The sequence below is a fragment of the Phragmites australis genome, chromosome 7 (assembly GCF_958298935.1).
Source record: "Phragmites australis chromosome 7, lpPhrAust1.1, whole genome shotgun sequence".
In the NCBI taxonomy this organism is placed as follows: Eukaryota; Viridiplantae; Streptophyta; class Magnoliopsida; order Poales; family Poaceae; genus Phragmites; species Phragmites australis.
The window spans coordinates 29549532-29563624 of NC_084927.1; the positions used below are offsets into that span (position 1 = coordinate 29549532).

Here is a 14093-nt window from a genome sequence, read left to right on the forward strand (position 1 = left end):
TGCTATCTTCTTCGTTGTTTGTTGTGTTCAGCACCTTGTGTCAGGAGGTTACTGCAGATCCAGCACTGCAGTAATTAATCAAGGATGTTACTGCTAGCCACAATGGACCAGCATGGGCTGTTCATGATGGTTTACTCACATTTGACTGTAGGATTTTTGTTCCAAACGCATCACCCACAATTCCCCATCCTCGTGTAAGCACATGACATGGGCCACAAGGGCTTCAACGCACCTTGCAGTGACTACGGACTGATTTTCACATTCCCGGTGATAAATCTTTAGTGCATGCCTACGTACGAGAATGCACTATTTGCCAACAGAACAAAGTCAGCCACTTGCAGCTGGTTGGCTTATTGCAGCCATTGTCCATCCCCAAACAAATCTGGAGTGATATCTCAATGGATTTTATCGAGGGCCTTCCCCGGGTCAACAATAAGACGGTAATTCTGACAGTAGTAGACTATCTTTCTAAATTTGCTCATTATTCCTCTGGAACATCCTTACACTTCTAGTTCTATTGCTCGGGCCTTTTTTGATGAGGTGGTACAACTCCATGGGTTGCCCGAGTCTATTGTTAGTGATCGTGATGCGGTTTTTACCAGCAACTTATGGAAGGAGTTATTTCGCTTATCGGGGACCAAATTACACATGAGTTATGCTTTTCACCCCTAAAGGTGAGGCTGCTAATAAGGTTCCATGGCTAGAACCTGGGCTTTCCCTTTTCCATAGCCATGCAAAGAAGGAAGAACCCCTTTTCCACGGCTATAACGAGATCTTTGCTGCTTAACAGGGGATCTTCCTAAGCAATGGCTGCGTTGGCTTCTTTGGGTTGAATATTGCTATACCACAGCCTATCACTCGGCGTTACGGGATACGCCTTTCCGGGTGGTCTATGGTCGGCATCCTCCTTCTTTGCGGGCCTATGGAAAAGGGGAAGCATGGGTTCCAGCCATGGAACAGTCCCTGGCTGAACGGGATGAGTTTCTTCAGGACATGCGGGGTCGCTTGTTGCAAGCTCAAGAACACGCCAAACTTTACTATGATGCAAAGCACATAGAGGTTGCTTTTTGCATGGGAGATTGGGTGTGGCTCAAGTTGCTTCATAGGCCTGCGACATCATTACCTTCTCATACCAAAGGCACGCTATCTCCATGATTTTATGGCTTGTTTCAAGTGTTGGAACGTATTGGTGATGTTGCTTATCGTCTGCGCCTTCTAGTAGGCATCAAGATTCATGATGTCTTCCACATCGGTGTTCTAAAAAAGTTTTATGGCCAGTCGCCTGCTGAACTTCCTCTATTACCGCCTGTGCTCCATGGTCGTGCTCTGCCTAAACCGGTACAGGTGATCCACAATAGATTTGCCTGAGTGCTGGTGTGTTGGGAAGGTCTTATTGTTGCTGATGCTACTTCGGAAGATGTGCCAACCTTCAAGCAACACTATCTAGATTTTCAGCTCGAGGACGAGCTGTTTCCAAAGGAGGGGAGAGATGTTATGGTTGGTAATATGTATAGGGGTGGTGGCTGAAAATAGCAACAAACCAATGTGGCGGTTGAAGTGTCTAAGTCAAATTCTGTAATTTAGGAAGGTTTTGATATAGTCTGGTCAGTTAGGATTAGGTGGCCTTGTTCAAGTCAGTAGTAAGAGATAAGATTGGAAGGTTTGGATTGCAATTCGGTTTAGTTAGGATTTGAAGTTAGTTTGGGTCTCGGCTAAGGCTTCATCAAAGTTGTAATTGGCTGCTAGCCAAGTAGAAGATGGAGTCGGCCAAGCTCTCTATATAAAGAGTTGTAGGGCCTTTAAGAAATCAGGCAATAAAGCAATCCTTTATCTCATCCTAGATTCTCTACTCTCTCATCTCCATACTGTTTGGATGTTCCTCTACCCGACGTCGTCCGGCGTCAAGCAGTACCCATCACAGGCAAGAGACCAGCCAAGGAGAGGTTGGTTACTTCCCATAGCTACCCACTTAGGTCACTACCTCGGGGTTATGACATTTCAGGCTGTGAATCCAATAACAACTAATGTCGATGTGATGTCAGTAGCCATAAACCAGCACTTTGTTACACCTACATCCTCATCTACTCCAATAGCACCACCGCAAGGCATGATGCCTTCGAATAATGATCAGGTTCCTCAGCCTCCTTCATGCAGCTGGCCAGTTGCTCAATCTGGTCATGTGGATCCTTTGCAAGGTTCTTCAGCTAGAGAAGAGGGTGAGGTTCCTGAGTCTGAGTTGGATCCTGACACTAGGAGAAGGCTTCTCATGTTACAACATGGTCAAGACACAAGAGATCTTGCACCACTGTTTCCTGTTGGACCTCCTACATAAGTCTCAGTACCACCAGTGCAGTCTCATGGAAATTGGTTTTCCTTAGAGGATGAAATGAACCCAAGGAACCTGAACAAGGCTTCAAAAGAATTTCAATTAGAATTTGACACTATACATTATGATAAGAAGCAACATCATCATCCATCATACTTCCCTGTTGGGGATAGTCCTATATCTTCTGATAGATATAACTATCAGAACCAAAGATATCCTTCCCAGGTTAGCAATAATTTATTTTTATCAAAATTTAATTAGTTTTTGTTAACTAGGTGCTTGTGGACAATCTGGTGACACACACTTTATTTACTTAGCCACCTCACAGTGAAGATCGTCGTATGCTTCATAATCATGCACCTACAACGTTTAGATCCTTTTCAGGTATGTATTGTTTACCCTTGATGTTTCTGATTCATCTTGATGTTTGGGGCTGGTGAGCATATTGCACTGTCCATGATCTTCCTTTTGTGCTTTCTTAACATAGTTAAAATCTGTGGGATATGCTAATCTACTCGGCTCTCATCTTGATCCTTCTCGTACTGTCATCGTAGACTTATGCGTGTTTCAAACTTTCTGAATGCGAGCTTTGTGCTTGTATTTTTTAAGTGTCACCATTACTTTAGTAACATGCATTTTATTTAATTTGTTTGCTAGTTGGAATTACATTTTGGTTCCGGTTTTCATTTCAAAACGAGTAATAACATGAGATTATGTTCTTCAGGAATGTTGAGTTTACCTCTTTGAGTTAGTTTGGCTGCACCATATATTTTGTTTATACTGTTGTGTTAACGTGGTCTAGTTGTCAATCATGGTTTAGCTAATCCCTATTGTTGCTAGCTAAGTTACGTAACTCTGTTTTTTTTTTTTGGAATGTTGGCCTAGAGTAAGATTTGTCATGATTGAACTTTAGGTTTTAGCTGCACAAGTGGTTAGTTGCACCCGTAGTATGTTCTTCAAGTTCACAGTGCCTTTTCAGAAGCATGTCTATATTTTCCTACTCATTTCACTTGATGTAGTGCAGATGGTATAAGATGTTTCTCTTGTGCCAGTTAATTAAATATTTGTGCAACTTTTCATCGTTAGGTGTATCCATGATGCCATAGCCTATCGGAGTGTCTGTTACCACATAGAGTAGTACCATTAGCGAAGCTCTCTGTACATTGTAGTTTGGAAGCTTATACTGGGTACTATAGATTGGATCAAGCTCATAATTTGATAGATTAATTTCTTCCTTCAGATTAATAACTTAAATATGCATGCTTCTGTTCAAAACATTATTATTGTTTTATTTGTGGTGCTTCTGTTATCATGAAAAGTTGCAATTTCGCAAATGTCCCCCTTAAACCTTAAAATTTTGGTGAAAATTTTAGAGTATTCTAAACTTTGTCTGCAATGTGAAGGAGAGGACATAACAACTCGGCATGCTTCTTCAAGAGCAAATCACTGCAATGTGGAGGCAGTAGCCAATAACCTGCATGATCCTTGCAATGATCATACATAGCTCAGAGCATGTATTTTTTAACCAATTATTTAACTTTGGGGCTGATTGCAAATCATTCTAATCTGTTTATCTCATGTTTTCTATTTCTACCTTCCGTTATGCCTTTCAGGTTTGGATTTTTGGAGAAAACGTTGGTGAAGGAATTGGAAAAACAAGGAAGGAAGCACAATGTCAAGCTGTTGATACATCTTTAAGAAATATGGCAGGTGAATTAATGTCAGACCTTCTATTCTTTTTATTACCAGTGGGAGATGCAAATATGCAACAAAACTACAAGGTGTTGATTTTGGATACTAACATTTAATTTGGAGTATATGTGATTTGATCGGTCATGGGCTATTTTATTTTCAGTAGTTGACTTTTGAGGTTTCATCGAAGTTTCAAAATTATGGAACAGTTTGCCATTCTAGTTTCCAAATCATGTTTCAACTATTGCTCATCTAAAGTTGCTGAAATGTTTATGCCTTTGTATTTGTCTATCAACAATTTACCAATTTGCATTTTTGTTTTGTGACATGATGTACAGTATGTCATTGTCTTTTTTCCCCTTCCTAAATTAGGTACATAATGCCTCTAAGAAAGGGTGGAAAATATAGAATCCAACAATCTCTTCAGAAAGCTTAACACAACTCATGATTCCTTATGTGTAAAACATGTATAGATTTTGATGTGAACTTCATTTGCAGGCAAATTTCTGTCATATGACACTGATAAGATGACAGTTCTGAAGGAGAATGGTTTTAATAGCTATTCAAACTCATACAGATATCCAGAAAGTAATACAAACGACGTGCTACCAATTGCAAGCACTTCAGATGAGTCTGGATATATACATGATAGAATCGATAATTTAAGAAAACCTGGTGGTTCTGTTGCTGCTATCAAGGAGCTTGTAAGTTGCTTCCTTAATTATCAGCTTTGGGACAATCGTTCTCTTTTAACTAAACTATGATGTGATACATTGTGGTGTACGGTTGAAGGGCATAATTTAGTTTTCCAAGCTCAACCATCTACAGATGGTTCAGCAGGTAAAGAAGTTCATGCTCAGGATAGTACTTCATCTGGATGAATGTTCATCTAGCATCGATCTGGTACATGGTAATCTAGACACTGTAAGGGCACTTAGTAAAAGTAAACTTGCTTCTATTTATCTTACATTTAGTACATATCTACATGATTTGTTGTATGTTGTTTTCATTGGTCAAGTAGCTTTCTACTTTTATAATCAATTTGATTTGATGGCTTGAACAGAGAACCTCATTTGAATTTAATGCTTACTGTATTTATTCTTCTTATCGCCAGATCACATTTGGTTTTATAGGTAGAAATAGGCAGGCAAATCCTAGGAAAAGGAGTTGGGGCAATATGGGAGGTAGCTAAGCTGCAGGTTGTAAGCAGGTAGAAGAATGATTCTCTAGTACCCGGCAGCGCCATAGCTGGGGTAGATGTCCACACCAACGGCTAACTCTCTGTCGGGCACTGTCATTCCAAGTTTAGCAGGGATGTTCGTTACTCCTGTGCAATCACTGCTCCATGCCCCAGCACCACCCATCATCAGGCTGAAGATGGAAGTGCAACGCTCTCCGATCGACACCACCAAGCTTCGGCGCAACAAGCGGCAGGCATGCAACAAGTTCAAGTGCCTGCCAATTCTAGAGCGAGCACGACGTAATCTCTTCAAGAATCTGGGATACCTAAAGGATGAGATCTCTCCGATCAAGCATGCGATCAGGGACTACCTCGACATGTTCAAGGGCCCCCTCCCCCAGGAGGTCATTGCGGCTCTGACAGCTCTTTTCCAACTTGACAACGAGGGCTCCAAGGAGGTTGGCCGGGCTCTAATTGCCCTCGGTGGCGAGGAGGCAGCAGATGGGGTCACAGAGAAGGCCCCAGGTACCCAGAACACAACCTGATGCGGTGCTTCAACCACCACAAGATGAATAAATTTGTGCTCCCTCTGTTGTTTCTCCTATGGCTTCTACATTGTGTCTCATGTTCGTCTGTCTTGCATCTCGCATCGGTGCGGCCCACTGCGTTGGGCTTTCAGTGGCATGGACACCCGGTGCTCCACTTGTATTAGAGCTACATTGATGGTCTGTGTTATCGCCTGTATGTTTCAAAACTCGCCTGTGTGTTAGCTGTTGCAAGACTCCTGTGTTCTACATTGTTTCAGCTCTACCGGCATTTTCTCTCTTGGCTTCGTCTATGTGTCTGGCTATGTGGCACTGTAGCTCCGACCTTCTTATCATTTGAAAGCCAATCTAAGCGCAACCACCTGCTCTCCATGTCAAAACCGCAACTAGACATTATGTGTTGGAATGTACAAGGCCTAAACAAGAAAGCAAGAAGAGACGCAGTGCACGAGTGTCTCGCATCAACGAATTGCCACATCGCCTGCCTCCAAGAGACAAAATTGAATATCATAGACCAAGCACTTGCCTATTACATGGGTGGTTTCCGTCTGAGAAATTTTGCGTTCCTGCCGGCTAATGGGACGCACGGGGGAATTTTGTTGTTATGGAATGAGTCATGCATTGATATTTCATACCTTCAACAAAAAGAACACTCCATCTTAGCCAAAGCGATAGTCAAAGAAACTGACACATCCTTCATCCTAAACACAGTATACCACCCATCATGTGATCGAGATAAATTGGCCTTCCTCAACGAGATTCGAGATACTTTGCCGCCAACCAGGGAAAAGTGGCTCATCTTAGGAGACTTCAACCTCATTTACAAAGCATGTGACAAGAACAACACAAACCTAAACCATCGATGCATGAATCAGTTTCGTGACATGCTCAACTTCTGTAGCCTGAAGGAGATCCATCTCCAAAATCAAAATTTTACTTGGAGCAACGAAAGGCAAAACCCAACCCTGGTTAGACTAGACAGAGTTTTCTACAATGAGGTGTGGGACCTCGCGTTTGATTCGCACGTCCTCGATGTGCTTGCATCCTCACTCTCCAACCACTACCCTCTAGTCCTCTCGAATCAACGCAATCTGCCTCAGCCGAAGCACTTTAGGTTTGAGAATTTCTAGCTAGCCATGCCGGGATTCAACAACATGGTCCAATCAGCTTGGAGTGATCCAAACCCCCACACAGAATCGATGCACATGTTGCATCATAGGCTCATCACTGTAGCGAAGAATCTGCGAGTGTGGAGTAGGAAGTTGTTATCAGCTACTAAGATGCAGTTCCATATGGCCCAAGAGATTATTCTCCGGCTCGACAATGCCCAAGAGATTAGAACTCTCACTCTTGAGGAAAGATAACTTAGAGCTAACTTGAAGAACAGGGTCCTGCCTCGCCATTCTTGAGCGTGCACGGAAACAACAATCTTCATGCATAACAAACCTTAGGGTCGGAGATGCAAATACAAAATATTTTCACCTGAAAATCAACTCAAGGAGGAGAAAGAATTTCATCACGAAACCTACAAAAAGAAAATGGTTGGGCAACCTCGCATGAAGACAAAATGTAACTTGTCCAAGATCACTTCAATGCAGTAATGGGTGCTCCATAGCTAAGAGACTTAGACTTTGACTGGGGAATGCTTGACTTCCCATCAGCGAACCTAACACACCTTGTCACCCCCCTTCACCTAGGAGGAGGTCCTCCATGCTCTCATGCAGATGCCCAAGGACAAGGCCCCAGGACCGGACAGTTTCACAATGACTTTCTTCATATCCTATTAGGACATTATCAAGCAAGATTTAATGGTAGTGATCTAGGCTTTCCACAGCCAGCGAAACAATAATCTAAACTTGCTCAACTCCACAAATGTTGTCCTTGTCCCCAAGAAAGAGGTGCCAACAGAGTTGTAGACTACAGGCCCATTAGTCTTATCCATGTGGTGGCGAAGCTCATCACCAAAATGTTCTCCTTATGGCTGCAACCTCTCGTGAACTCCCTGGTTTCCAACAACCACAAAGTGCATTCATTAAAAAGAGATCCATCCATGATAACTACATGTACGTCCCAAATTTGGCATGACGGTTCCATAAATCTCAGACCCGAGCGCTACTGCTCAACCTTGACATCACAAAGGCCTTCGATTATGTATGATGGGACTACTCGCTCAATCTCCTCCAACGAAGAGGTTTTCCATAGAGATGGCGGAATTGGCCGACTGCGCTTCTCACAACCTCATCCTCAAAAGTTTTGCTAAATGGAGCACCAAGTACAAGCATACATCACAGGAGAGGGTTACACCAAGGAGACCCGCTCTCCCCGCTCCTCTTTATCCTGGCCATCGACCTGCTAAAATGACTACTCGACCAAGCTACTGATGATGGGATCCTAAGAAAGTTGAAGGGCAACCATTCCGGACTACGCCTATCACTCTATGGTGATGATGCTGTAATCTTCCTAGCACCCACGGCACGGGACATCAATGCAACCGCAGAGCTCCTAAACCGCTTCGGCAGAGTAATGAGTTTAAATACCAATCTACAAAAGAGCTTGGTGGCCCCCATCAGATGCCGAGAAATTAATCTTGACTCCAACCTAGTGAACCACCCGACAGTTCAAACGTCTTTCTCAATTAAGTACCTAGGTTTGCCAATCAGCTTAACGTGGATTAGAAAAGCAGACTTCCAACCAATCATTGATAAAGCGAGTGATCGTTTAGCAATTTGGCAAGGACAACACCTAAACCCAATGGTACGCACGGTCTTAGTCAAATATGTGCTCACATCATAGCCCATTTATTTCTTGACTGCGTTGAAGGCCCCGGCAAATGTCCTCGAATAAATTGACTCCAAGAGATGTACTTTTATGTGGCCTGGCACTGGCAGGATCGCTGGAGGAAAATGAAAAGTCAATTGGAGACGAGTTTGCCACCCTACAAATCTTGGGGGACTTGGCATCCTAAACCTGAGAAAATTCACAAGAGAGCTCCGTCTTTGTTGGCTTTGGTACGAATGTACCGTAGATAACAGACCATGGGTTAGGTTGCCTACACCTTACACTGATATAGACCGGGCTCTCTTTGCAGCGGCTGCAATGATCTTCTGGCGCTCGACATGGATCCACGGGGAATCTCCGAAGATGATAGCACCGAAGATGTTCACAATTTCCAAAAGGACAAATCAGAAGGTGAGAGAAGCTATGCACAACAACTCTTGGGTGCGGCACATCAACTTCACTGCTATCTCTTCCGCCCAAACCCTAGTCTAATCGTCCTCCTATGGACACGCTTGCAGCAGATCCAGCTAAATGAAAATGCCCCTGATACAATCACCTGGAACCTCACCCCTCATGGAGAGTATACTGCTGCCTCAGCTTACCAAGCACAGTTTTTAGGATCAACATCCTCAGATATTGAGCGTTTGATTTGGGCAGTTTGGGTGCCACCGAAGTGAAGGTTTTTCTCGTGGCTTGCATTCCATAATCAAATTTGGACTGCGGACAGGCTCATAACGAGGGGATAGTCGAAACAAAAGACTTGTCCTCTATGCAGAATTGCAGATGAGGCGGCGATCCATATTTTCACACACTGTAAATTCTCCAAGTGCGTGTGGGAGACCATATACACTTGGTGTACTAGGAGGGCCAACTGCACAACGGCATGGGATACCTTTGACACAGTAGAGAAATGGTGGATTGCAATAGGGTCTCTGCAAGATGTACCATCTAAGCCTATGAGATCTCTCATCATCCTTACAATATGGGAGCTATGGAACAAGAGAAATGAGCGTATCTTCCAGCAACACAAGAATACGATGATCGCCTTGGTGGCGAAATTAAAGGAGGAGGCTCGGGCATGGTTCCTTGCGGGAGCCAAGAGCCTAGCATCTTTTATTTCGTATCTCTAGTTGGTTATCCTTTTTTCTTTTTAATCTAAAGACTTTGTATTTTTCTCCTCCTTTATCAATATAGAATTAGCAGAACTCCTGCCTATTTCCTTCAAAAAAATTACTTCTACCTTTTTTCTTCTAGGAGTTTTGAATGAACAAATAAACCCAGGAGGTCTTCATTTTTACTTGCATTCAGCAAAAGAGGAGGGTTTTTCTCTTTTTGCTAGTCTCGGCAACTATTTGCCTTGCTTCAATCAACAGAGTTTATTTGCACATTAAACTACCTTTATTACTAGCCCATTTGGAAGCAAAGTAACTACTGCAGCATTGCCTTTTAAGAGTGAAAAGAAACTAAAAGTGATGTCCTCTTTTGTAATATGATAAATGACAAGAGTTGCACGAATATAGGTTTTTGTACTAAAGGGTGATTTTTTTTTTGATTTTGTGCAGTTCATTTGCATGCTTCATTCCTGAACTGTTCATTTACATATTATCCTTTTATAGGCTGCTGATGATGCTCATGGAACGTTGAAATCCATCCTCGGTCAACTTGCAGAGAGGCAGTCTGCATCTCCAAGGTGATGGTTGAGTACTCTTATGTGTCTCTGTATGTTTTTCTTTGACAGGATAGACTCGAGTTTTGTTCAGGTTATTAGCACTCAAATATTAGAGAAGAAAATAGATCCGCAGAAAACTCTTTCGAAGTAGGGTATTCCACGCTTTCAGCCTGAGGCTTAGTTGGGTGTTATTTTTTAAAACAAGGGCTAGGCTTACATGGTTGCTTTTTTAAGTGTCATGATACAGCAAAAGTGATATGCCCATCCTGCTGGGTTTGGATAGTTAAGAGCCCATAATTTTCTCTGCAAGGTTTGTGGTTAGAGTGCGCAGCTATCTCTGGCAGAGCTTTGAATGGTTAGTGCGGCATTATACATGTTCCTTGATAGATGCATTAAGAAGAGAATTTTATCTTCATTAGTTCGATGACAGGCTTGCAGAAATGGTACTTGTTTAATACCATTTAAGTCTGAAGGAAGATGAGAAGCGTTCCAATTGAACCCCTTGAACGTAGATGTGCAACATACGCTGTAGCACCTGAGTCAGTTTTCCTGTAATGTTTGACCGTGGTTGTTGTTGAAGTTAGCTGAGGTTTAGCTTATTAGCAAAGACCATAATTTTTTGGCACATTCTAGGGTGAACTGTGGACATTGGTTCTTGCGTACCATGCCTCAGTCTTAGCAAGCTTACTCTATAATATTTGCTCTTTGGACAGGTCATTGGCATCAAATTTTAACAAGCGCTTCAAGCCAGATTTCTCGAAGACAACACAAAGGATTTCTTCAGGCAGATATTCTTGAAAGTGCAGTCGTTTTCCTTGATGGTAGTCTGAATTATGGAGTCTGCACTTCTTAACCTTATGGGAAGAATCAGGAAATCATGGCATCACGTTGCCCCTCAAGAACTTCCGTAATTGCAAGTGTGGGCTATATGGTTATGAAGGTGAGAGTTCATTTCATTGTACACCATTGTTAGAGATATATTTGTAGTTTCTTGTTTGTATAGGGGTGTTTCTGCATATGTACCACACCAACTCCCCTATGGGCTACAAAGTACATGAGCTCATTCTTCTAACATGGTATCCGAGCCTTAGATTCTCGATCCTTCCATAGTCACCAATACCATGTCACCAGCGAGCTGTCGGTGAACCTCCACTGGCCACCGGCAAGCAGTTCCCCTTTCTCCTCTTTCCTTCGCACAGTCCACCCGGTGCCTCTCCACCCAGCGGTGCCGCCCAAGTCCTTCTTCCTTGGTGCCTCCCTCCCGTTCCACCCACGCCACCAGCTGCTAGTCCTCTTCTCCGGTCTGAGTGAAGGCAGCATCGGCTCACGCGGTCTGTTCCCTGTCGGATCCGCCCCGGGCTGCTCCGCTCCCACCGTTGCGTGTCTCCTGCTGCCTCTCCATCGGCCGCCCCTAGATCCACCCTGTTGGGCCGCGATCTTCCGCTCGACCGACTAGGGGGTCACCATAGTCACGGCAACCACCGCCATAGGCCTCGAGCTTGAGCATGCCACCGTCGCTAGGGGGCAATAACGCCGACGTGTAGCTCTCCGTGGGAGCTTCAACTCGTCTACTTGGTTGAGGTAACGCTCCCAGCATTCATTTTGGTCGGATTTAAAGGGGGAAGGGATGGTTGCTCCTCCTCTGCCTCTACAGATCATGTCCATTGTCAAGTTAGATGAGACTAACTATCAAGAATGGGCAACGCATATGAATATCATCCTTAATAGCCACCGTCTGTTGGGGCATATCACAGGTGAGAGGCCCTGTCCTCCAACTCATGTTCTTCCTACTCTTTCACCACCTCCTCTGGCTGTTGTGGGGGCTGATGAGCCTACCACGTAGGCAGCCAATGACACCCTTGCTGCTGCCATTGAGGAGGCTCAGGAGGCATATCAGTGCACGCTTGATGCACTTAAGAGGTGGCATGCTGATGAGGCGCGTGTCATCGCCATGCTCGTTCAGAGTGTGAGCCGCAACATCGCCATGGAAATTATCAAGCTACCGAGTTCGCGTGAGATCTGGATGTATCTCAAAGAGCACTACCAGTAGGATGGTGAGGCTCTCTACTACCCATTACTGCAACAACTTGGGAGTCTGTAGCAGGGTGACTCCATCTTGGACGCCTTCTACCGACAGTTCACCTGCCTTTGGAGTCAGCTAGAGGAGATGGATCCTCCACTCTGCTTGACCTGTTAGAGTTGCTCTGATTGTCAATGGACTTAGCAAGCTCAGCGTGACAAGCGTCGCCTGTACAACTTTGTCATGCGTCTTTGCCCTGAGTTCGAGCATGTTCATGCTCACCTCCTGAGCAAGCATGTGACTATTGTGGAGGCCCTCGTTGCTCTCTGAGCTGAGGAAACTCGACTTTGCAGTCTGTTAGAGCAATCATCACCAACTGTCCTGGCTGCACCTACGGCTTCAACGGCTTCCACTACATCGACTCGAACCCCTGCTTCTACTCCGGCAGCAGCTCCTGCGCTTGCAGGTGTTCAATGCTCCTACTACAAGAGATGGGGCCATGATATCTCCGAGTGCTTGCGCTTGAAGAAGAAGGAGGCACTCCAGGCTCGCAGCAGTTCTTCCTCCAGGGGGGGGGGGGTCCTCCTCCAAAAGGGGGTCCTCTAGTGACCCTTCCTTGAGAGGGGGCGACACACTAACATCGAGTGGCATGGCTCAACTTGTCACCATTCTCCAGCGCCACACTCACCCATCCTCGTCAGGATCTGCTAGTATTGCTCAGACTTCTCTAGGTACTTGGATTCTTGATTCTGGTGCCTCATTTCATACGACACCAGATTCTACATCTCTCATCTCTACGGGACCCCTTGCTCTTCCTATCTCTATTCGTACAGCTGATGGCATGACCATGCCAGTCAGTTATCAGGGCACTCTTTCAACTCCACAATTTGCAATTCCTGATGTGTCTCGTGTTCCTAAGCTTTCTATGCAGCTTCTCTCTATTAGCCAGCTCACTGATCGAGGCTATCATGTTAGTTTTGACGCTTCTTCCTGTTTTGTTCAAGATTGTCAGACCAATGCAATAGTTAGGACTGGCCGCCACTGTAGAGATCATCAGGGACTCTACATCCTTGATCGTCTTCATATTCTAGCCACTGCTTCACCTTCATCTTTCTTAATGTCATTCACCACTGCTTCCGCTACAACTTCATCGTCTGGTTTTGCTAGATGGCATCATCGTTTAGGTCATCTATGTCGATCTAGCTTGTCATCTTTAGTGAGTCAAGGTGCTCTTGGTCATGTTGATGTCGACACTTCTATGGTATGTAAGGGTTGTAAGCTTGGCAACAGATACAACTCCCCTATAGTTCTAGTGAATTTGTTTTTGTTCGCCCTTTTGATCTAGTTCATTCTGATATATGGGGTCCTACTCCCTTTTGTTTGAAGGGTGGTCATTACTATTATGTGATCTTTATTGATGACTACTCTCGCTTCACTTGGATCTATTTTATGTCTCATCGTGAGAAGTTTCTTTCTATTTATCGCTCTTTTGCTGCCATGGTTCTTACTCAATTTGATTCTCTAATTCGGGTTTTTCATTGTGACTTTGCTGGGGAGTACCAATCTCTTGCCTTTCGCCATCTCCTTTCTGAGCAGGGTACTCTTTTACGGTACTCTTGTGCTAGCGTCCATGCTCAAAATGGAGTGGCAGAGCGCAAGCATCATCGTTTGATTGAGACTGCTCGTACTCTTTTGATTGCCTCGCATGTTCCACCTTAGTTTTGGGCTGAGGCTGCTTCCATGACTGCTTATCTTGTGAACTTGCAGCATTCTTCCGCTCTACAGGGTGTCACTCCCTACGAGTGTCTCTACTCTAAGGCTCCCTAGTATCATCATCTTCATGTCTTTGGGTGCACCTGCTATGTTCTTTTATAGCCTAAAGA

The 14093-nt window shown here is 44.3% G+C and overlaps 1 pseudogene; it reads left to right on the forward strand.

The window, feature by feature from the left end:
• Positions 1–1873: 1873 nt before the first annotated feature.
• Positions 1874–10988, forward strand: LOC133925557 (RNA polymerase II C-terminal domain phosphatase-like 1; annotated as a pseudogene).
• The last annotated feature ends 3105 nt before the right edge of the window (positions 10989–14093 follow it).